Source organism: Protopterus annectens, chromosome 12.part0 (assembly GCF_019279795.1).
Source record: "Protopterus annectens isolate FY-2018-M chromosome 12.part0, PAN1.0, whole genome shotgun sequence".
NCBI lineage: Eukaryota > Metazoa > Chordata > Ceratodontiformes > Protopteridae > Protopterus > Protopterus annectens.
In genome coordinates, this window is record NC_056746.1 from 654996505 (window position 1) to 655020124 (window position 23620).

A 23620-nucleotide genomic window follows, 5' to 3' on the forward strand; every position below is an offset into this window, starting at 1 on the left:
CACTATCGTAACTGTTTAAATGTATATGTTTTAACAGAGAAAACTGGAAGGTTAACCCTAGTCCAGCAGACTTTAAAATATATCTGAAATTAAATCATTTTATGGGGTAGGCCATAAAAATGCTATCTCGCATTTCAATGCAGCCAGACACACAAAGTCTGTATTAGGAAGCTTTCTGTATTGTCTTTGGGGTGAACTAATTACTACTCTGGAAGCATGGAGGTATGAAATTGTTTTATGACTTCCAGCACCTGCCACAGATCTGAGCAAAAGCCCTTGTGTGTGTATTTTTACAGGTAGGTGCTAAATCCTGCTAACTTACAGCAATGGGAGTTTTCATGGGAACTAAAAATCAGATGACCAGAAGTGATGTCATTCTACAAGCTATCCCAGAAGTAATACTTTAGATATTATTTTGAGAAATCTCTTAGTGAGACTAAGCATTCTGTATTCTGTCTTGGGTCTGACAACAAGAAGAACCATTTACCACATCATTTTGCCTTGCTCTTTTAAGTAAGTAGGGAATAGTAACTCTCTTAGATTCAGTCAGGAATATAGTGAAGCTTAGCTTAGATATTGTTTTTCTTTATTTGTCTGAGCCTGTCCTTCAATGTTATTTTAAGTATTTCATGTGATTTTGAACTCTGATGTCACTGTAAATATATATTTAGTATTTTATGATTATTTTACTGTCATTAAATATATTTAAACCTTTCATTGTGGCTGATGTTTGTAGAGATATTTACATTTTGAGAGTACTTGCATATTTATTTGGTGACACTATTAATTACACTCAGTATATTGGGTACCCTTGGAAGAGCCTTAAGGTAGCTGGCAGGAGTGTTTGGTGGCAGTCATAACTACCTTATAGTCTGAGCAGAAGGGGACATAGGTAGTAAACCTGTGCCAGCCTTTCCCAGGTGTGTGTGTGTGTGTGTGTGTGTGTGTGTGTGTGTGTGTGTGTGTGTGTGTGTGTGTCTGTGTACATCAAATCTCAAAGAGTGTGTGTGCCAGCTACTTTGGCAGAGACACAAAACACTGGTTGCACAGAGAGGGTACTGAAGGTTTTGGATTGGACACTCACCTGAGCTCTTAACTCTATAGCTGTGCCAGTGAGTGTCTTATTGGGGATCTGGAGAAACAGGGAGAAGCCAGCCCCAGACTGACTGTGCTCCCTGTGTGCTCTTAAGGGAAATTGTGCTTGATGCAGAGAGCTGCATCTGGAGATACTGTGTGTGTACCTGTTATCCTGTCATTGAATGTCCCCCACTGGTGCCAGTGGTGGGGATTGAGACTCCTTGATTACTGGCTCAGAGGTGGAGGGTATTCACAGTCCCCATCAACCTTTCCAGTCTCAGATGGTTCTGTTTTCTGGGTATCTGCAGGCATGCAGAGTGCATCCATACTCTTAGTAGGGGATGTGAGGGTCACACTCCCTATGTTGAGCACACATTCTGCACTCACTAACTATACCAGCTCATCCCCACCATCATTATCAGTGGCAACAGATCCTCCAACATTAGATGGAGGCATTTCCACAGTGTTGGTGCTGGATAAATATTCACCTGGGAATAAATCAAATCAAAATATATACACAGTGTAAGTATTATCCAGCACTACAACTATGCATTCAACTAATAGTTTTACAAGTATAAAACTATGGTAACAATTAATACCCCTGGCCTACCTTGTACAGATAGACATGGAACTTGGATCCCCAATGTACCTATATACTATATATCAGACAGATTTAAGAAGCATTACACTAATGACTTGATAAGAGCACCTGGCAGATATTGATAATATGAAGTAGGACTACATACCTGGGGCATCTGTGCTTGGACCTTTCTGGGGTCTACCGGGCTCTTCCCAAACATCCAGCACACACTGTGGAACTCTTTGGCTATGATGCTGTCATTCAAAGATGTCAGGAACACATCTGTCTACATAAGAGGTGGCTCATTCAGTGGCCCACTGTAAGTTGCCCTCTGTTCCCATATCAGATTTTGTTCAGTGGGTGGCAATATGGATCATATCTGCGGACCAGTGATAAACTATGTCATAGTTGTAGTCATGACCACCCACTACATTTATATCAGTGATGATATCAGCCAAAGCATGTTTTCTGAAGGTCTGGTCAGTAGCATAGGTAGTGAAGGCTAATGGCCCTGGAGCCTTTACAAGCCTAGCCAATAGGAGTACCCTGTCATTGTGCCACCCGACCTTAGTTCTCATTGCCTCTGTTGAGTAGAGCCACTGGAGTGATCCCCGGGGTGAATTTTCTATTTCCCATCCACTCATCAAGATTTCTCTTGAAGAGGGCCAGTGAGGTGCTCTGCTTGACATGTATGGGAAGTCTATTCCATAGCATGGGCAGTCTCTGGTTTATGAACCTGTTCCTCCAGCTTGTTCTGTTGATTGTGGTAATGAGGTTGAGGTCTCTAGAGTGTGTGGTGCAGAGGGATTGGGATTTCCTCAGATGTAGCATTTCTAACAGAGCTAGGTCAGACATGGCTTTGTAAGTCAAGCAGAGATCGCCTCTAAGTAGGCAATATGAGACAAGAATAGTTGGAGTTTTTTAGTCTGCCCATATAGGACAAATGTTTAAGGCCTAGGATCCTCTTTGTGAGGTACTTTTGTGGCCTCTCCAGTTGATGCAGGTGTCTAGTGAGGTACATGCCAAATGGGGTATTGTACTCAATGATTGACCTAATGAGGGAAGAGTAGAGGGAGACAATGACCTCTTTATTCCTGGATGCAACATCCTTAGTAATGAGATGTGCCATATAGAAGGATGTTTTGACCACAGTGGCAATGTGGTGGTCAAAAGAGAGGTTGTTGTCAACCTGTGTTCCCAGATCTCTTATAAGGCCTTCTGTATTCAGTGGACTCGGTTCCTATTATGTTGTCAAAAGACAACAATGTTGAATGCACAGAAGAGCGAAACCGGTGGATATCGACGTTTGGATTGTGGGATCGCAGTACAGTGAAGATTGGAATATTTACCCTTTCCTCACTGTAGTGCGATCTCAGAGTTGGTATATATATTTAGTGGGGGGTGTGGGGGGCACATCCCCCCAAAATAAAAGTTTTGCTATTCGGCCGTTTCGCTCTTCTGAGCATTCAAAATTGTTGTCTTTTGACAATGTGATATGAACCCCAGTAGACTACCATTGATGTTTGCTACCATGGTTTCTATTTTGTTTTGATTTAGTCATTGCTCTAAAAGTTTCTGTACTCTGGATCATCATTGTTCAGTTACTATTTTCAAATGTCTGTCTCCCTTCCACAAAAGCATGTGGATCCATAGCTGTCATTTGTGGTATTATATTTGCTATTATTTTAGGTTGAATAAATATAGATAATGCAAATACTCCAAATCAATGACAGCTCACATAAGCAATATCTAATATAAAGACAAGGCATTACAAACTAAAATGCATTTTATATACAGTGTTTACTTTGAAGCAAATTTCCATTTGTTTCTTTCTAATTCTCCTATCAAGCATAGAAAACCACTTGAATCCATCTGGTTTTGAATTATCTCTTACATTAGATCTGTAAAAAATCTTAACTAGCTTTCATTAGATAAGGTAATGTTATAAATTTGTATTCGATACATTTTCATACTGCAGCCACAGGAGTGCTATTCACATTGAAAACTATTAATTTTCCCTTTTTTCATATTACCTTCTCAGTAGACTGCTACCATTGTCCTTTTAAGACTTAATTGCTCTCTCCCTCTCTCTTTCTCTTTATCTCTTGTGACTCCATTGACAAGGTCATTAAAGACAGATGTTATAGTATTTTTTCATTAATATTTTCCTTGTGTAAAGAAGAAAAAAACATTTCTTTGTCTTGAGTGTATCTGGTCACTTCCTCAGCCCTAATAACTGCTAGTGGGGGAAAAGAATAGTTAGCAACCTCTCAAATGTACCCCGAAACTGATTTTTTAACAGTTTCTTCATGTACTCACATTTCATGCTATACAACAAACCCTTTTGCGTAATGTAGGTGTAGTAATGCACTCATTTACCACTATGTTTATATAGGAAGTTGTGATGATGTGAGATATTGCTAGATATGTCAGGAGAAGTAGGGCAGTGGATGTGTAACATATGCCAGCACAGTAAGCTGTAATTTTGTAAAGAATTATATGTCATTTGTATATCAAACTGATTTGTACAAATGCTTGTGTTGAAAAATATATTTGTAAAGCAGCTTGTGTTAAAATGTACCAACAGTGGGTCATAGCTGTATTGTAACAGATTAAATGTATATGCTTTAACAGAGGACACTGGGAGACAAGAGGTTACTCTTAGTCCAGCTAACTTTGAAAAATAGTAAGAAATTAAATTATTTAACTTAGACCATAAATATTGTATCTTACAGTTCCGACTGTAGACAGAGACTAACTGTCTGTGCCAGAAAATGGTTTATTAGCTCCTATAGAAAGAGTGGAAGTGTTTATGGTTTTATAGCTTCCAGATGCTATAACACATCTCAGTAAAGTTTTATCTATGTGTATGGTAACACATATGTGCTAAATTCTGGTTCAGTTTCTAGCAATGGGGGTAGCATGGGAACCATATGTCAGATGACCAGATGTATGTGATGTTATTCTGCAATCCATCACTAAAAATGATGTTTTAATACTAGGTGAGACTGAAGTCTCAGAGCACTCTGTTTTTGGAACCTGACAAAAAAGGACACCTCATGTACTTCACCTTGCCTTGCTCTAGTAAGTGACCAGGGAATAGTAATTATTTAGATCAGTCAGGAAAATATAGTGAGATTAGTTAAGTACTGTTTTTTCTGTATCTGTGTGAATCTATTCATCTATGTTATTTTAATATTTCCTGTGACTGAAACTATGGTGTTTATTGTAAATAGATAGTCCATATTTTCATGTTTTTTATTTTTTATTATTAAATTTATTTATACTTTTCAGTGTGGCTGGTTCTTTAGAGAATATTTTAACCTTTGAGAGTACTCATATCTGTTTGATGACTCTGTGGCCTCTCCTGAAAGCCTTACTGCATTGGCCAAACATTATCATTTGTATTAATATTAATTTTACTCAGTATAATTGGGTACCCTTGTAAGAGCCTTAGAGTAGCTGGTTTTGGAGTGTCCGGTGGCAGTAACTACCTTATACTCTGGGCAGAAGGGGGTATAGCTAGTAAATCTGTGCCAGCCTTTCCTAGCTCTGTGTGTGTTTGTGTGTGTGTGTGTGTGTGTGTGTGTGTGTGTGTGTGTGTGTGTGTGTGTGTGTGTGTGTGTGTGTGTGTGTGCAAATCAAATCTCAAAGAGTGTGTGTATCAGCTGCTGGGAACAGAGGCACGAAACACTGGTTTCAGAGAGATAGAGAGTGGTGGAGGACTTGGATTGGACACTTGGCTGAGAACTCAGTTCTACAGCTGTGCCAGTGGGGAGTCTTATTGGGGATCTGGAGAGAGAGAGAGAGAGAGAGAGAGAGAGAGAGAGAGAGAGAGAGAGAGAAACCAGCCCCTGAACCGAGTGTGTTCTCCGTGTGCTCTTAAGGGAATTTGTGCTTGATGCAGAGTGGTGCATCTGGAAATACTGAGTATATCCATTTTTGTTCCAAGTGAATGTCCCTCTCCAGTGCCAGTGGTGAAGATCCAGGCTTCTTGATTGCTGGCCCAGAAAGATGTTATCATTACTTTTTTCTTTATACCAGTAACATTGTTTCATTTCACACTGCAATTATGTATTGTTTCTTATCATGTATATGATGTTAATTCCAGCTTTCTATACATTTAAATGCTTTCTTAACTTCTTATTCAGCACTTGCAACACCATTCCCCCAGATACAATACTATTACAATACCTATTATATTCTACTCTGTTGTAATTTTAGAAAATTAGCATATAATTTAAATCAAGAAGCTTTTTTTTTTCAAAAGTAGTTTCAGTTTTACTTATAGTAACTTCTTTCTTCCATTCATTTTTTCCTCCTATGCAATGAATCATACAGTGTGATTGATACTTTAGAGTTCCTCAGTAATTTAGCATTGGCAACATATTTCACATCCTCTCCATATGCTGCTTCACATAACTCAACAGTCCGTTTATCTAAATATCATATCATACAGTGGGATTGATATTCTATCGTTCTCTCACTTTTGAAACAGCTTTAGTTTGTCTTTAGTCTTCCTTCTGTTTCTCACCCACTCTCAGCTCCAGCATCTGGTTCAAATCCAAGTTGTTCAGTATTCTTCCAGTCAGTTCCCAGGTTTTTCCCTGCCTCTCTATTATTTTCCTTTGGAGCAATTTTAAAGGTTTAAATGGCATAATCTTTCCGCAACCCTGCTTACTAGTGAAAGGCTAAAACACTGAGTTCCCTACAGCTTGGTTTTATTTATTTATTTATTTATTTTTCTGAATGTGATAACCAGTGTAGGGCATTGACCACAAAAGACCACTTTCAGTCCCAGAACAGAGAGAATAAGGAAAGCAAGGAAAAAATGTATATGTGTGTGTGTGTGTGTGTGTGTGTGTGTGTGTGTATGTATATATATATATATATATATATATATATATATATATATATATATATATATATATATATATATATATATATATCCACCCAACAAAGGTCCAGCATAACTATATTCCTCTAGAATATTTTCAAAAAGTCAGTCCATATGGCTTTCGAAATAATTCAAGTTTAATGGAAGCAACAGCTCAGAAATGGATGTACTTACACACTGATGACACCTGGGGTGAAACCAGTCTGTTGAGTAACTTGTTCCTATGTGGAGTTACTTTGTTCCTAATGCTGTTGCTTTCATTAAACTTGAATTATTTGGAAAGCCATATGGACTGACTTTTTGAAAATATTCTAGAGGAAAATATTTATGCTGGACCTTTGGTGGTGTGTGTGTGTGTGTGTGTGTGTGTGTGTGTGTGTGTGTGTGTGTGTGTGTGTGTGTGTGTGTGTGTATATATATATATAATAGTATGGCAAGGTAATTAGTATGATGAGTATATAATACAGAAATATAATACAGCAAATAAAACAGACAGATAGAAGCAAGTACTATATACTATATACAATATAGGAACAGTCATACAAGTATAGGAATATTCAAAAGTATATATGTATGCATATGTTAACATGGCTATATACAGTGTAGTCAGAATGACTCTTGAGTTAGCTGTATTTGCATTTGCATGTGATATCATACAAACTGTTAGAAGGTAGATTGGTGAAGTAGAACAAGATTCTTTAAGGTAATATGATAACACTGGTGTCTCCTACTTTTAACACTTTTTGTCCTCTGCCATATTTTAGTCATAAGCAACTCCTTCTGCTGAGGCATTTACATCTTCACTAGCTCTTGGCTGCTTCTTGACGATAAGGTTTGGAACATGTATACAATGTGCCCCCTCTATTAATACTTATTGCTGTGGAGCACCTGTCAAGTAGCTTATTTCTATCTTAATAAAATGAATACAGTCCTCTCTTTCCAGTTTATATGAAATGGTAAACCACAGATTTTTTCTCCAAGCTGTGTCTTCTCATTCTGCTATTTTTGAAACATTTCTTCTTGGGAAGCGTCATACTCTGTTATGCTTTATCTTATTCTTTATTCTTTCATTATCTGACTTCTACAACTCTATCAGTTTATATAAATGCTTTCTTAGTGCTTCTTCTATTTTTACTAATCTTCTGTTATTTGACCTTATGTATTCCTGTAGTATCTGACTTACTTTGAATACCTCTGAGTGCATATGATTTATTTGTTTTTTTCTTCTAGTTTGTTAGAAGCCATTTCCTACATCAAGCATACAAATTGAATTGGTTCCTGCTAATCCATCATCCAGCTAATCAGCCATGAGGTTATTTCCAGCTACTGCTTTCTCTTCTCCTTTTTTCACCAGATTTCCCATAGACTTGCTAGATTTTTCCTTATTAACAACCAAGGGATACCTTTTATTGCTTTTTTGCCAGATTTTCAGTTTTCACATTGTAGGAGTTGTAATGAATGTGTTGCTCTGTCAGCCACCATTTTCAGCCAGTATCAAGGGTGAGCGCACAAAATATTACTTCAGTACCCAAGAGGAGAGTACATTAGTACACTGTACATGACTCTCATAAAGGAATAGTACTGCACCCTCAGTTAAAGTGAACGAATTTAGAGTAGAACTAGGAAAACACATCTGAAATATAACTTTGAAAGTTAAATGTGGGAGGACATCTAGGTTAAATAACTGCAAAACATGAATAATGACTCAGGCAAACTGCATCAATATGACACTATAATCACTTAACCTAAAAATATGAAAAATAAAATGTACAGGAAAAGTAATCCCAGAAAAAAAAACATATCTTTACATAGGTCAGGTGATAAATAGCAAAAAAGTTACGTTTTTGCACCCTCCACACTCCCTGTTAATTAAATATATACCAACTCTGAGATTGCACTACAGTGAGGAAGATGGTAAATTTCCCATTTTGCGCTGTACGGTGATCTCCAATCAAAATGGTCGAAGTTTCAAAACTTCTGTCATATAGTCCTGGCTGAATGAGGTTTGAAGTTCTGAAATTTCAGTAAACTGATTTAATACTGTTAGCAAGTGCTTTCATCCTGCTTTGAACATGGATTGAAGGAATCAAAACTCAGATGACATGAGGGTAAACTGATTAAATACAAGTGACTGTGTGTGTGTGTGTGTGTGTGGAATCAAAACTGTGTGTGTGTGTGTGTGTGTGTGTGTGTGTGTGTGTGTGTGTGTGTGTGTGTGTGTGTGTGTGTGTGTGTGTGTATATATATATATATATATATATATATATAATTATGTAATCTATATATATATATATATATATGTGTGTGTGTGTGTGTATATGTATATATATATATATATAATTATGTAATCTATATATATATATATATATATATATATATATATATATATATGTGTGTGTGTGTGTGTGTGTGTATGTATATATATATATATATATATATATATATATATATATATATATATATATATATATATAAATATATAATATATATATATATATATAAATAAAAAACAGCAAAACACATTCCATAAAACCCAATCCAGTGAAAACAGTATCAATCAACAACTCAATACACTGCAATTTAGACTACTTCACAGAAATAAATTGCGTCCTGATTGATATCTACTATCTTTGATGCTTCTTTATTGTATGGGATCAACGTTTTACCTGGGACAGATGAAATCATTAAAAAACAAGCAACCTTTTGTTGTTTTTTTTCTCCACAAGATCTAAATCCTATCTTGGAGAACTGAAGGACTTAAAGAGGAAACAAGCATTTTTCTGAGAGCTCTGTTGCTTCACTCCCCAGTGAGTGAGCTTCCGCATCCCCTTACTTATGCATGCTAACTCAAAGGTAACACAACCAAAGTGACATACCAAGTTAAATACAATAGCTGACTATTGCAGAAATCAAGAAATTCTAAAACAAAACAAGCTCAACAAACTGAATCTTCAACAAGTTGGCATCTAGTCTGGGATAAAATCTTTATGAAAATAATTCAAATTTGTGGGAGTCTGCACTCCATTTTCAAAGTCTGTCAGGTTGGTGTACAGAATTGAGGTTCTGAGCTGTTAACCAGCTTCATCCTATCATCTTAGGTTTGATTCTGTCAGTTTCTTTCTAGGTTACTCCTTAACGAGTGGCATTTGTGCCTAATGAATTTATCCTGTTTAGCAAACGAGTAAAGTAAAAGTAAATAAAAAGTCCATCTCATCTATTTCATCAGATACTGTGCTAAGACTGGCCAACACTACTGATAGAAGATCCCACAGTTATACCTACACTGACTCCCTTCAGCATTCACATTGTAAAGAAAATGCTTTCTGAGCACTCATCAGTTTGTGCATGCATATATATATATATATATATATATATATATATATATATATATATATATATATATATATATATTCACACATGTACGCACACACACACACACACACACACACACACACACACACACACACACACACACACACACACACACACACACACACACACACACACACAAGCACACACATCAATTTCATGATTTCTTTTTAAGTAATGGAAGGGTACTAGAAATATGCACTATATGGTGTAAGAGTAGCAGGCTACATGTGAAGGGTTTAGTGGGCTGCATTCTGGAAAACTGGTTTACAGTTCCAAAAATCATAGCTCCTTTTCAATGGATGCAAGTCAACATTATATCATTAATAAACAGCAGATCTATAAAATGTGTTATAAATAGCATTTAGTCATAAGGCAGCAACAAATAGTTATATGCACTCTGCATTATATTACCATTGTATGAACAACTATACATCAAGAAATCTGCTCATCTCCAGTTCACTCCTTCCATACCATGTAAATTTCAGTCCAAAATGCAGTTTTCTTTTAAAATACAATAAATGTATACAGAAATAGACATACAGAAGAAATACACTATGCAGCCTTTGGTCAAGTCTGATTAATTTGCAAAATGTTCATCAAAAACATAATTTTTCAGTGATCCCTGTTCACGGAGCTCAAGCATGGGGAAGATAAGGAGTTGCCCCTTGCAGGAACTATGGAAGTGCTTGGAAAGGAATTTTGCTGTGCCAATGTTTAATGAATTGTTTGCAATGCTTTGTAACTGAAATATATATAACTTGATAATGTATTATATGAACATATATAGATAATATAATATAATACAGGTAACATTTATATAGAGAATTTGGAGAAAAAGACAGAAGGAGACAAAACAAACTCAGTTCATCAGGGCTGAACCAGAGTACCTAAAACTGTGAGACCGATATCTTAACTACAAAAGCATTACACCACCCAAAAGTTTATCTGAGTACTTTTTGAAGTTTGCCTGCAAATGGCAATATATTTATTATATGCTGATTAGTAATTACTGCCTGTGTTATGCACTGGTACCTGCCAACCTCTTGTGTTTTCTATCTGCTACCTAGGTTTTTATAGAAGATATATACTTTCCAGCCCAATGTGCTCATCCATTTGTAAAACATGTTGAAAATAAATTCCCTGAGTATGAGTTTTTTTCCTTGGTAGCAGATATTTAAATTTAATACAGCCTGCAAAGAATGGCACCATGTGCTCTGCAGTCTCTGTAGTGCATGGCTGAGACATGCCTAGAGGCCAGTGAGCCTTTTACGCATGGTGGGTAATCCTTGATATTATACAATACAGGGAAGGGCAGTCAAAGTAAACAGCACCAAAGGGATAGTTGCAGAAGGTATACTAAGAGATAAGAACTAATTTTCTCACAAGTGAAAGCAAACAGATTTACCACAGTAGAGATTTAAAGATACTTAACTGTGACAGCCGTCAAAGTTCCTGCTGCAGATTAAGAATGAATAACCTACTTTTCTATCCCCAAAGATAATCACATAGTCTGTGGTGTAGGTCACACTGAGAACTGCTAAACAAGCCACTGATGAGGTGGGGCCGTTTAGGGGAAGCGCAGGACTTAAGTCACTTTAACTGACCAATATAGGGCTTTTCATGTTTAATTTATGTAGTAGGATTCAGATCATAAAAACACTTTCTTTACTACCTAAAATTAATGGTCAAAGTTTGTCCACCTTAGGGCATGAGTATTTTGCAACTGCACTTCATATGTACCTGAATCAGCTAAATGTTATTAGTCCTGTGAACCACTGTGACTTTATGCAATAGTTATCTGTGTTCTGTTTTAGTCATTTATCATATGCTCTGCTAATGGGATTTCTTTATGCCTTGTTTATCCTAATCTACAAAGATGGGGGGGGAGCTGTGTAAATTTGTGCTAAAATATCTACTTAACTGTTGCTATTCCTGTGCTAGTGGACTCTGTGACTTGCAGTATAAAGAAGGCAGAGATAAGATGACACAGAGTGACAGGCTGAGTTAGGAGATCATTGTTTGCTAGTGATATCATGGCATAGGCTGGCCCTGACTTTGTTTTTTTAAACATACCATTTGCGTAGGTGTTTTTTTAAGCCTATCATTTGCGTAGGTTCTGTGCATCTCTTTTTTTAAAATGTTAGCTTTTTCTAGAAGACAATGATTATGATCACTTTTGTAGCATGGCATTCCTCTGTTGCTTCTAAATGTATGCAGCACACCTGAAGTAAGCTTCATTGTAAATGCAACAAATGGTATACTTAGCATTAAACTACTTACATACATAACATATAAAACTTTCATTTTCCTTGAACAACAAGTGTACCTATGAAATATAATGCACATGTATTTTCCCTTTGCATATTCAGAGGAGGGCTGTGAACTAACAACACATATATCTTCTGGCAGTATTTTCCTCACCAGGGGTATAATGCGCACTCCTTGAAGAAGCCTAAAAAACAATAAAATTAGTGGGAGAAGTAGACTTATAAATCCACCTTGATAATTTTGGGCCATAAACAGTTTGTTCAGAGTCTTACATTTTTGTTGACTAGTATTTTAGGAGATCTTTCTTGCACTCCTTTTGAAACCCCAATTTTTTTCAAGCCTACCTCTTTGTTCCTCCCAAATGTGAGATCCTGTGAACCCACTCATTCTGCTGGGAAGGTAGAGTTAGCTACCAAAAGTGGTACCACATACCATCATTCTCTGCGAGGATCCTACATTCCTATATTGTGACTCAGCTTCCACAATAGCTTGCTGGTGATAAATGCATTCATAATACCATGCATGCAGGCTTTGCTTCACAGTACTACACACTGAAGGGGACGTGCAAATATTAAGGTCCTCCCCAACCACATGGACCAGACAAGGATCATGCCCTCAAGATGTGTGAGATTGCATTTGTCACCCAGTTTACACTTCCCCACTGGCTTTTGAGGGGAGATCTATGCCTGGCATAGAGGGCATTGTTAGACCCCACTCTGATGGACCTCCTGCATATCCACAAAACAAACAGTACCAGAATTACCCATTATAAAGACTAAAACTTTGCCTGTGATATAAATAGGACCTACTGGGGAGATGGGTATGTATCCCAGAGACTACCCCATCTATGGAACAGGCTCCCCATCCATGTGAAGCAGAGTTCCTCCCTAACCCAATTCAAGTACAACTTGGACAATTGGATGGGAAACCAGAAATTATTCCCTGGTTTTGCACCTATGTCTCTAATGCAAACAGGTAACCTTTAAATGGTTCATCTCCCAGGCCCATGCTTACACTTATCAAGGGTGTCATAACTTGTCAGAGATTTGGGATGCATAGCTAGGCTTAAAAAGGCCCTTGTGGTCATTAGCCTAGTAAACATCTATGAACCTATGAACCAATGACTGCTCCTTTCAGCTTCCAGGACTAGCTGTCTGGAGCAAAATTCATGGCTGTATCCCTCTTTGTCAGCGGTGATAGCTGCAGCTCTTTCTTGAATTATCTTTGCATATACTTTTTAAAGACTTTTACTAATATGTAGGTAGATAGAAATAATACCTTGATAAGTAAATTAAAAGTGTCAGAAAATGCCAGTACTGACTGGCAAAATCATCAGTCTACAAATCTGAAAGACAGGTGAACAGAGTTACCTTGTTTAATGTAGGAAATGCATTATTTCATAACTATCTGAGGGCTCCTTGACAGGTGGTTGAGGTGAAATTCCTTCAGCATCAGTTGTCTGAAGAAAAGATGCCAAGGAATATAACCTCAGTTGCTATTTCCATAGCAAGTCATTGCTAGTGCAATTTCTAATTATGCACCAGAAATGATTCCCGTTTTTGGGAACTTTTTCCCTTCTTTGAGTTGGTGCAACTATAGAGTTGATACTTATAAGTTTGGGTGGTACTGGGGACTTGCTTCCCTGCAAAAAATACTTAAAGTTATTAAAGTTATTTTTTTTTTGCCTTTTTGTGTTTCAGGGATTACTTTTCAGCATTTGTGATGCTTGGGATTGAGCAGATTGGTGATTCATAGTAGAACCCCGTTTGAGGGAATTCGTAACTGAGGATTTTTTGTACGACACATTTTTTAGCAGAAAAATGTGGCAGTTTATCTTTTAACACAAATGTGTTTTGATATGCTCAGGTTTTTGCATATTAAAACATATAAAATAAAGTGAAGTTCCAAAAAAATGTTTGCTGATGGACTGTAAAAAAGACAGCGTGGAAAGGAAAAAAAAAAACAAAAACAAACAAATATACTGCCAGTACTGAGTGACATGCTGAGTGATATAAGTTCCCCTCCTAAAAAGTTTAACTGTATACAGTTTTATCAATGTAAATGTAGGTTGTAAATTAACTTTAGACAGGCAGATGTGGAAATTGGCATTTCTTGACACTTTGTAGAAAATACTTATTCTTCCAAATGGGCTGTTACATGGGAAATTTCTCCTTTTCCTTTTGTTACATTGTATCCAAAGCTGACTGCAGCTGTAGCAGCGAGGAAGGCATCCCACTAAAAAGAAATTGATCAAATACAACTAACTTGTTTCTAATGAAGACTGTATTCATTTAATTTCATAAAACATACCTAGATCCACAGAAAGTAGGCAGTACAAAGCAATAAGCAACACAGGTAGAAAGATCGTCAGGCCATGGACACAGATGATTTTTGTAGGAAGTGGGCTTGAATAAACTTATATATAAATTTAGCTTCATATTTGAGTAGCTCTGTGAGTATAAAATCTATTTCTAATATTACACAGAATTGTTGTAGTTAACTTTGAGTCATAGGACCTTGTAAATGAATGAAACAAAGCCCATGGACACAGATAATTTTGCAGCACGAGGGCTTGAATATATTTAATTCTAAAAAAGCTGTCCAGTCTATGTTTATGTGAATATATCTATATCTGTCTGTCTATCCATCTAGTTTCATAGTTGAGAATCCCTTTGACTATAAAATCTATTTCTAACAGTATGAAGACAGGAGGAATGGCTGTAGTAGCATTATGTCTTGGAACATTGTAGCTGAATGAAACAAAACCCATCACAAAGAATGGGTAAGATGACAAATTATAACCTTTATTAGATTCATATGTTGTACATGCAGTCCCATATTGCAATAGTAAGCAATAACTACAGAATACTGATAATTAATTAATTATGTCTATATAGGATAATTTTTGCAAAGTCTTTATCTAATGCAAAAACACATAATACATTCTACTTTAATCAAGTATTTTTATTAGGTTACATAAAATGGAATTTCATATTCTATAAGTTATATTCAGAGAAAGTGCATGCAGGAGTAACAATATGTACAGATTCTTTGAATTACTTTTTTGTTTGTTTCATTAGCTTTTTTTTACCATAAAATCAAAACGGCATCAAAATGAAATAAAAAAAAAATGAAACAGGCTGAGACAGCAGTTTATCTGAGTTCTGGCTCATGGAATTTGTTCATGCATTCTCTCCTCTTTGTCAGAAGACATGATGTATTATGTTAAGAAAGGAAGATGTTCCTCCACTTAATTTTGAATGAGCTCTGTAGTCAGCCTTGGTTGTGTGTAAAAAATGAGTCTGAGAACCAGTTCACTTAATTAGAAAAAATAAAATATTTAAAAATATAAAGTCAGTGAATAAATATGAATGTATAATTGCACTTCCTCTGTTCTCATCAGTCTGTTTGCATGAGCGTATGAGGAAGATATGAATATTGTAAAACCCTAACTAGTTCTTTGCTGCTTCAATAGCTTAATGGTTAGAGCAACCAGAATGATAATCTGGAGAATCCCGGTAGGAGTTCTAGTTAAAAAAATGGTGCTTTTGTGCTGTATTCCTTGGCTTTGGCTAGGGCCTGTGCTTCTAAAGAAAAAGCTTCTAAATGAAATAGCAGTTTAAAAATAAAACAAATTGAAATCTGCCATTCACTGTGTTGTTCTTTCAAACCAAGAGTTTATTAAACACAGAGGAAGTGCTTTCATATATTCAAATACAGACTCTGTCATACTCTGACTAACAGATAAAACACAGCTGCTCATTAAATAGTAAAAATTCCATGACATCATGAAAACTAAATCCACTCACTCCCCTTTTTAAAATCAATTCTTATACGTAGTCTTTAGCAGAGCCGCATCAAGGTCAAATGGGACACTAGGCAGAGTAATAGATCAGGGCCCCCAAAAGCAGTCCCTCCTTTGGCAACCCCCCCAAAGTAGTCCCCTTCCCAGTCATTCCAGTATTCCACTACTTGGCTATTTCTCCCCAGTTACCATAAACACTGTTCAAACCTGTCAGTGTGCATATTGCTTTCTTATTTACTTCTATAATGATTACAGATATTGAAGTAAAATAGCACAGTGATAGCCATTTGCTAAACAAACAATACAGTCTCACAATGAAAACAGACAGCATGAACTGTAAACTCACATTCATTGAAAGCCATTAAAACCCACATTCAAAGAAAATGCATCTGGCTAGTGGAAGATTAAGTTTACCTTTAAGCCGTTTTCAAATGGTAGGTTCCTTGCACACATTTCTAGGGCCATGCATACATGTATGTTTTCTTTGATTCACCTTCCTGATTGTATTAAATTATATTCCTTGTATAATACAGCACCACTTGTTAGAATGCATTTTAAATGTCTAGTTTTGAACATTCCTCCAGTAAGCAATGAAACAAAATGTATGAACCAACAATGACAAAACTACCATTTCAGAACATTTCAACCATAAAAGGCCATTCAGACATCTGTCATTACAATCCACCAGTATCAGTCAATAAGCACAATGTCTGCAGAAGTAAAAGTCATCCGAATAATTCATTATTAAATAGATCTGTAGCTACTGGCAACCAACTTTACATTTCAGTGTTTCATCTACAAATTCACTGCCTGCTGCCCTTGAATTAATTGCCTATGTAACATTAAAAAAATTGGTACACTGGTAATATTGCAGTAGGGAATGACTGACAGACCAACAAGTTCATAGTTACTAGGCATCTCATACAAAGGAGGACACACGCAGGAGTGCAGAACCCCTATTCCCCCTTAAACTGCATCAGATAGCAATTGAAAGGGCACTGCAATAGCAGCACTCCAACTACATAGTGTGGGAGTAGAATCCACAGCCTTTTGCACCAAAGGCAATTATGCTACTAACACTGCTTTCAAATTCTAGAGCACAAAAAGTGGCTGCCATTTGCTAAACAAAACAGCTAGTTGCACATTGAAAAACAGATTTATCATGAGGAACAGTAAACTTCCCTTCCCTTGAAACTCAATTCCATGAAAATGCACTGAAACTCATAATCACTTGAAAAATGCACTGAAACTCAAACTCACAATTTTGTTATCAGTCTGGTAGTTTGTGTAGAAGATTCAGGTTCTTGTCAGCACTGAAGCTCACAATTCCTTCAGCAGTTTGGTAGCTGGTATAGAGGATTCAGGGTCTTGTCGACTATAATCAAATTACAGGGTCAAGACTGATCACGTTAATTGACTAATCTGTCCCCCCAATTAGGGCATTACATACCATTCCTCCATAAACCTCTTAACACAAGAAATCTGGACAAAGCCTAAAATAATGGGGGACAAAGGCCCAAACATAGGGACAGATTTCAAATAGTGTTCTTATAGACTTAGAAAGTTGCTAGAATAATAGTATTTGTCTTAGCATGCATTTTCTGAAGGACATGAAGTCTAAAACTCGAATGTATGACATTATTTAGTTATTTTAATCCTTGGTGATTTGCCTGAAAACCACAAATTTTATGAAAAATAGGGCAAAAATCTGGAAAATTGAGAGGTATGCATACCTCTTAACCTCTTAGTACAAGAAATCTGGACAAAGCCTAAAATAATGGGGACACAATGGCCCAAAAATGAGGATAGATTTTAAATATTGCTCATTTTAACTTTTATCTTAGAATGTTGCTAGAATAACAGGATTTGTGTTAGCATGCATCGTCTGAACGATATAAATTCTGAAACTCATAGATACAATCATTTAGTGACTTCAACCTTCTGTGAATTGCCAGAAAACCACAAATTATATGAGGAACTGGCCAAACATATGAGGCAAAAAAATGGTCAGCTGAGAGGTATGCATACATATTTAGTGTAAGAAATCTGGACAAAGCCTAAAATAATGGGGATACAATGGCCCAGAAATGTGGTAGAGTTTAAATATTGATCGTTTTAACTTTTAACTTAGAAAGTTGCTAGAATAACAGGATTTGTGTTAGCATGCATTTTCTGAACAAAAATAAGTTGGAAACTCATATATAAGTCATTATTTAGTGACTTCAGTCCTCCGTAAATTGCCAGAAAACCACAAATTTTATGAGAAACAGACCAAAACTACAAGGCTAAATTGGGACAGTTGAATGGTATATTGGAACACAAACACACACACACACACACACACACACACACACACACACACACACACGCACACCTTCTGCAACACACACACATCTTCTCTCTTATACAGAATGGAATCACTAGTATAAATGATATACATACACATATACACACACTTAATCCCTCATTCGAACAGAAAGGCTCTAGTTTGAATTACAAACACACATACACACACTTTCTCTCTCATTCAGAACAGAACCACTACTTTAAATTGTATATATGCACATACACACACACTTTATCTTTCATATGAGCAGAATGGCTAGTTTAAATTACAAACACACATACACACACACTTTCTCTCTCATACAGAAATGGAATGGGTCTATATCACAAAATTGAACTTCCAAAATGTCGAACACCATAAGTTCGAACTTGGAAGATTGAATTCGAATAATATCGAAATGTCAAAACAGCGAATTTTTTCCCAGGGAAATAATTCGCTGTTCAGAAAAACACACACATAACACAATCACACCAAACACCTTCAAAACCTACACTAAGCTTAACATACACCATTATCTATGCACTATCCTTAGCTCAGCCCTAACCCTAAAGTCCATAACTACTGTACACTTACCAGACCTGTGCCCTAACCCTAAAGTCCATCACTACTGCACACTTACCTGACCCCCGCCCTAACCCTAAAGTCCGTCACTATCGCACACTTACCTGACCCGTGCCCTAACCCTAAAGTCTGTCACTATCGCACACTTACCTGACCCGCACCCTAACCCTAAAGTCCGTCACTATCACACACTTACCTGACCCGCGCCTTAACCCTAAAGTCCGTCACTACCCATTCGTACACTTACCTTGACCCGGTCAGAAAATGTTGAAGTCGCAGAAATAACCAACCAAATTCTTTCCCTGGGGAGAGAATTCGGGTTTCCGCGGCTTTGACATTCTCAACTTTCGAACTACCAAGTTTGACCTTCCGGTATTCGTCATTTTTAATGTTTGATTTTGCGATAGGAACCCAAACAGAATAGCTACTTTAAATTACATACACTCGCATACACATACATACATACATACACACATACTTCTCTCTAGCTTAAATTACACTTTTATACATTTAAACATGCATACATACACATACACACTTACCTTCTGTCTTAGAGGAACTGCTAGTATAAATTCTGCTCATAAGTGTAGAATGCATTATGCGTTTACTTTCTACTTTCCCAGTGGTGATGCATGCATGGTTCTCCTTAAAGGAGAAGACGATGTGGTCACCACCACAGTGTTTAGAAGTTTTTTTTTTTTAATATATTATTAAAATGAAGGCTTAATCCCCCTATCCAGAGTGGGCCCCCCAGCCACGCAGCCCTAGGCAACTGCCTATGTCACCTACTGCTCAATCTAGCTCTGGTCTTAAGCCTCTATGTATTTAAAACACACTTAAAATTAATATGGTCATTCAAGCCTGACAAATGTGTGGCATTTAATCTAATTTGGCACTCATATTCCTTGGGGTCTAGCATGTTCTTAACATCTCCAGCCCTATCGCCAGGTTCTGTAACATCTAAAACATAGAAAATATACTTTTTTAAAACGTGCACATTTTAAAGTCCATCTATACAAAGCACTGTTACAATTCTTCTTCTTTATTGAACAACAGTGCTCATATATTCTTGAACTCAATTTCCTATTAGTCCTGCAATATAAATCACATTATAAGTATTACAATTGCAGTATTTTAATGCTAGATAGTTTTTTCTGTATTCAAACAGAAAAAAGGACTGTTTGCTACAAATCTGTGCAGGTTGCACATATTACATAAATGCATGCCTTTTATTCTTATTACTTCTTACTGTCTCCCTTTTCAAGACTCTTTCTAACATTATAATATTTTTCTTTATAATAATGGGTGCTGTACCCACCGCTATAGCATCTACGGCCGGGATCTGCCAGTTATTTATTAATGTATCTGGAATAACTGGAGTGTCAAGAGTCTAAGTTAAAATTAAACCTAAAGTATACTTATCTGCATTATTGACACCCAGCACAGAGGGATTAACATTTTCTTCATCTTTATCAGTCAAAGGTTTGTATTGTTGTTCTCTTCCTTCTTCTGTCTCACTAGCCATTTACAAGACTCAGATACTTAGACTAAGTTATAAAGCTGCAGTAAAGCTAAAGAGCATTTGATTGACTTAATTAATATGGGCATGAGACATGCTTTTTTTGTTTAATCAAGATGGTACCAGTTGGCACATATACAGTCTGCAAAAATTGTCACTCTTTATTGTGTACTTAAAAATTCTTAAGGATTTATATAATTTACCGCGTAGACCAATTATATCAGAATGTGGGAGTTTTACTGAAAATATAGGTAGAGCAGTTAAGAACTATCTTATGGCTTATATAATGTGATTATCCTCTTATCTTGATAATATTAGATTATATTAGATATTATATCTATTAGGTCTTATATTAGATATATATTAATACGCACCAAAACAAGCAGATATAAGAACAGTTTTTTTTTCCCACAGGCCATCAAGTTCATAAACAGTTAACTCAGCTTATTAGGCTGGAGTATTCTTTTTCCCAAGCCTCTGAGGATTCTGCAGTATTGTTTACATATTGTTAATACTTGTTTCTTTCAGAGTTTATTTCAATATTTCTTGCACTGAGTTGCACTTTGCACCTTGTATGTATATGTATATGTATCTTTACTTTTTTTTGTCTTGTTCTGAATAGTTGCACGTATGTCATTTGTCTTGTTCTTAATAGTTTTATGTATGTATGTATGTATGTCGTTTGTGTAATTCATACTTGGGGAGTCACTGAAACTGGAGTTATATTCCTTGTATGTGTGCATACTTGGCCAATAAATATGATTCTGACTCTGATTATATCAAATATATCACTAGTTTGTTATGTAAGCTGAGAAATGTAATTTGTCATTTGATGTCAATAATCTATATAATAGCATTGTGTATAGTTTTGGCCTCCAGGCTCTTGACTGTTTGTTTTGTGGGTGACAGCCCAAAGGTCAACTATATGAAGGAATTAGTATTTTTTTTAAATATTTATTTTACTTTCAGCAAAGACTTTTATCAACAAAATGAGGTATTGCATTGGGGCCCCTTGTGCTAATTTATTCATGGGTATGCTTGAACAGGAGTGCTTTTATAGTCACACTTTTTTTGCACAGCATGTAGTTGATTGTTACCTCTGCATAGATAAAAAAAATCTGTGTGATTTGTGATCACAATGTGGAAACCAAAAAGAAAACCACATCATAACAAGAAAAAATACTGAAAGTTCTTTACCAGAAATTTCTATATTTTTGAATACTGTAGTTTTTTTTCTTTACCTTGTGTTTTGCTTGCATTCTGTTGTTAAATACCACTGTCTTATGAACCTGTTTCTTAAATGCTTTCATCTATGTGTTGCCAGTGATGGACTTCATCAGATGATAGATTATGTATATGTAAAGTTAATCCTTCTTCCAGTGTGAGTTTTTTTTACAATGTTTGAATTTTAACAGATTTGGTTAGGTGTTTATCTGCATACTTAGACTGCATGAAGTATTTTTTTAAATTGCATGAAGTATTTTTTTTTTAAATGTGACTCAAGTTACCTCCTATCTCACCTTCAAGCATTTTGCCAAATAGTGAACTATTATTTAAGCAATAACTGATGACATGGTGTGGTATATTGAAGATTTACCCATGGTTGATGTGGTTTAATCACAAGGGAGAAGCCTGAGTGATTAAATAAAGCCAACCGTGGGTAAATTTCAATATACCACAATCACGGAGTCAGTTATTGCTATTATACAATGACATTATTTAAGAAAAAAATACTTACTTTTCTTAAATAATGTCTTTATATAATGGCACCGTACTGTTCTTCTGCAGCCGGTGGTATCTTGCTGCCTTGTTTTGATTTACTGTGCATGAGTATGGGACTTGCATTCCCACACATATCCAGTACGTCAATGCTTTGAAAAGGAAGCAAAGGAGAAAAGAAAGTCTCCATTGCTCTGTTTTTGTTTTCTTTTTCTTTTTTTTTAATTAAAAAAAAAAAAAAAACGTTTCAGCTACTTTAGGGGTAGGAGAGAGAGAGAGACAGAATGGAGGAAATGCAAAGAAAATCAGGTACGTGTCTTTATTTTTAAATAAAGTACCTGATTTTCTTTGTATTTCCTCTATGCTGCCTCTCTGGTATGTCCGGAGTCTGGACTATAGATTTTTAAAAATTTTTGTTAAAAAAAGTTATGGAATATACGAACGAAAAGAAGTCTGGGTGACTGGACCTTTTTCTGTTGGTATATTCTGGGATTTACAATGGGCACGCTGGTTGGGATGGCCAATCAGCATGCTCGTTTTGAAATATTAATGGCCAGTAATTGTATAATAGTAATTATACAATGATAGTTCATTAGTATTGAGAAACGTGCACCCTGATTGGTCAGCCCAACCAGCATACCCATTGTAAATCGAGCATATACCAACAGAAAAAAGTCTGGTTGCTGAAGTACCATTGAGCGGCCAGAATTTTTTCTATTTGTATATGGTACAGAAGCATATGTCTTAACTATCCAGATTTTTGCCTCATATTTTTGGCCTGCTCTTCATAAAATATGTGGTTTTCTGAGAAATCAATGAGAAGTGAAATCACTAGGTAATGACACACATTTCAGTTTGAGACTTCACATCCTTCAGACAATGCACAATAACACTATTCTTATTATTCTCACAGGTTTCTAAGTTTATAAGAGCAACATTTACAATTGGTCCCCATTTTGGAGCCTCCCCCTCTTAATTATTTTTGTCCACATTTTTTAAGTTAAGAGGTTTAGAGGTATGTATGGAGGGCAGAGCAAATACAAGGAAAATCAGGTATATTCTGCAAAATTAAAGAAATGTGCCTGATTTCCCTTGTACTTCCGTCCTGTCTCTCTTGTATGTCTAACCTGACTAGATTTAATAATTAAAAAAAAAAGCATTGGAGATCATCCATTCTCCATTGCTTGCTTTCCACAGTACTGATGTAAGCTTCTACTCATATGCAGCACATCAACAAACATGGAAGAATGCAGAAACAGTGTTGAGGAACACTACTGTGCCATTACACATACAAAGACATTTTTTTAATGAAAAGTAAGTAATTTCTTTCTTTCTTAGATAACGTCATTGTATAATAGCAAAAACTTGACTTGTGAGTGTGGGTATATTTGCCCTCATGATCAAACCACACCAACCGTAGGTAAATCTTAATCTTATATTCACACCCACTCATCAGTTATTGCTTAAAAAGAACA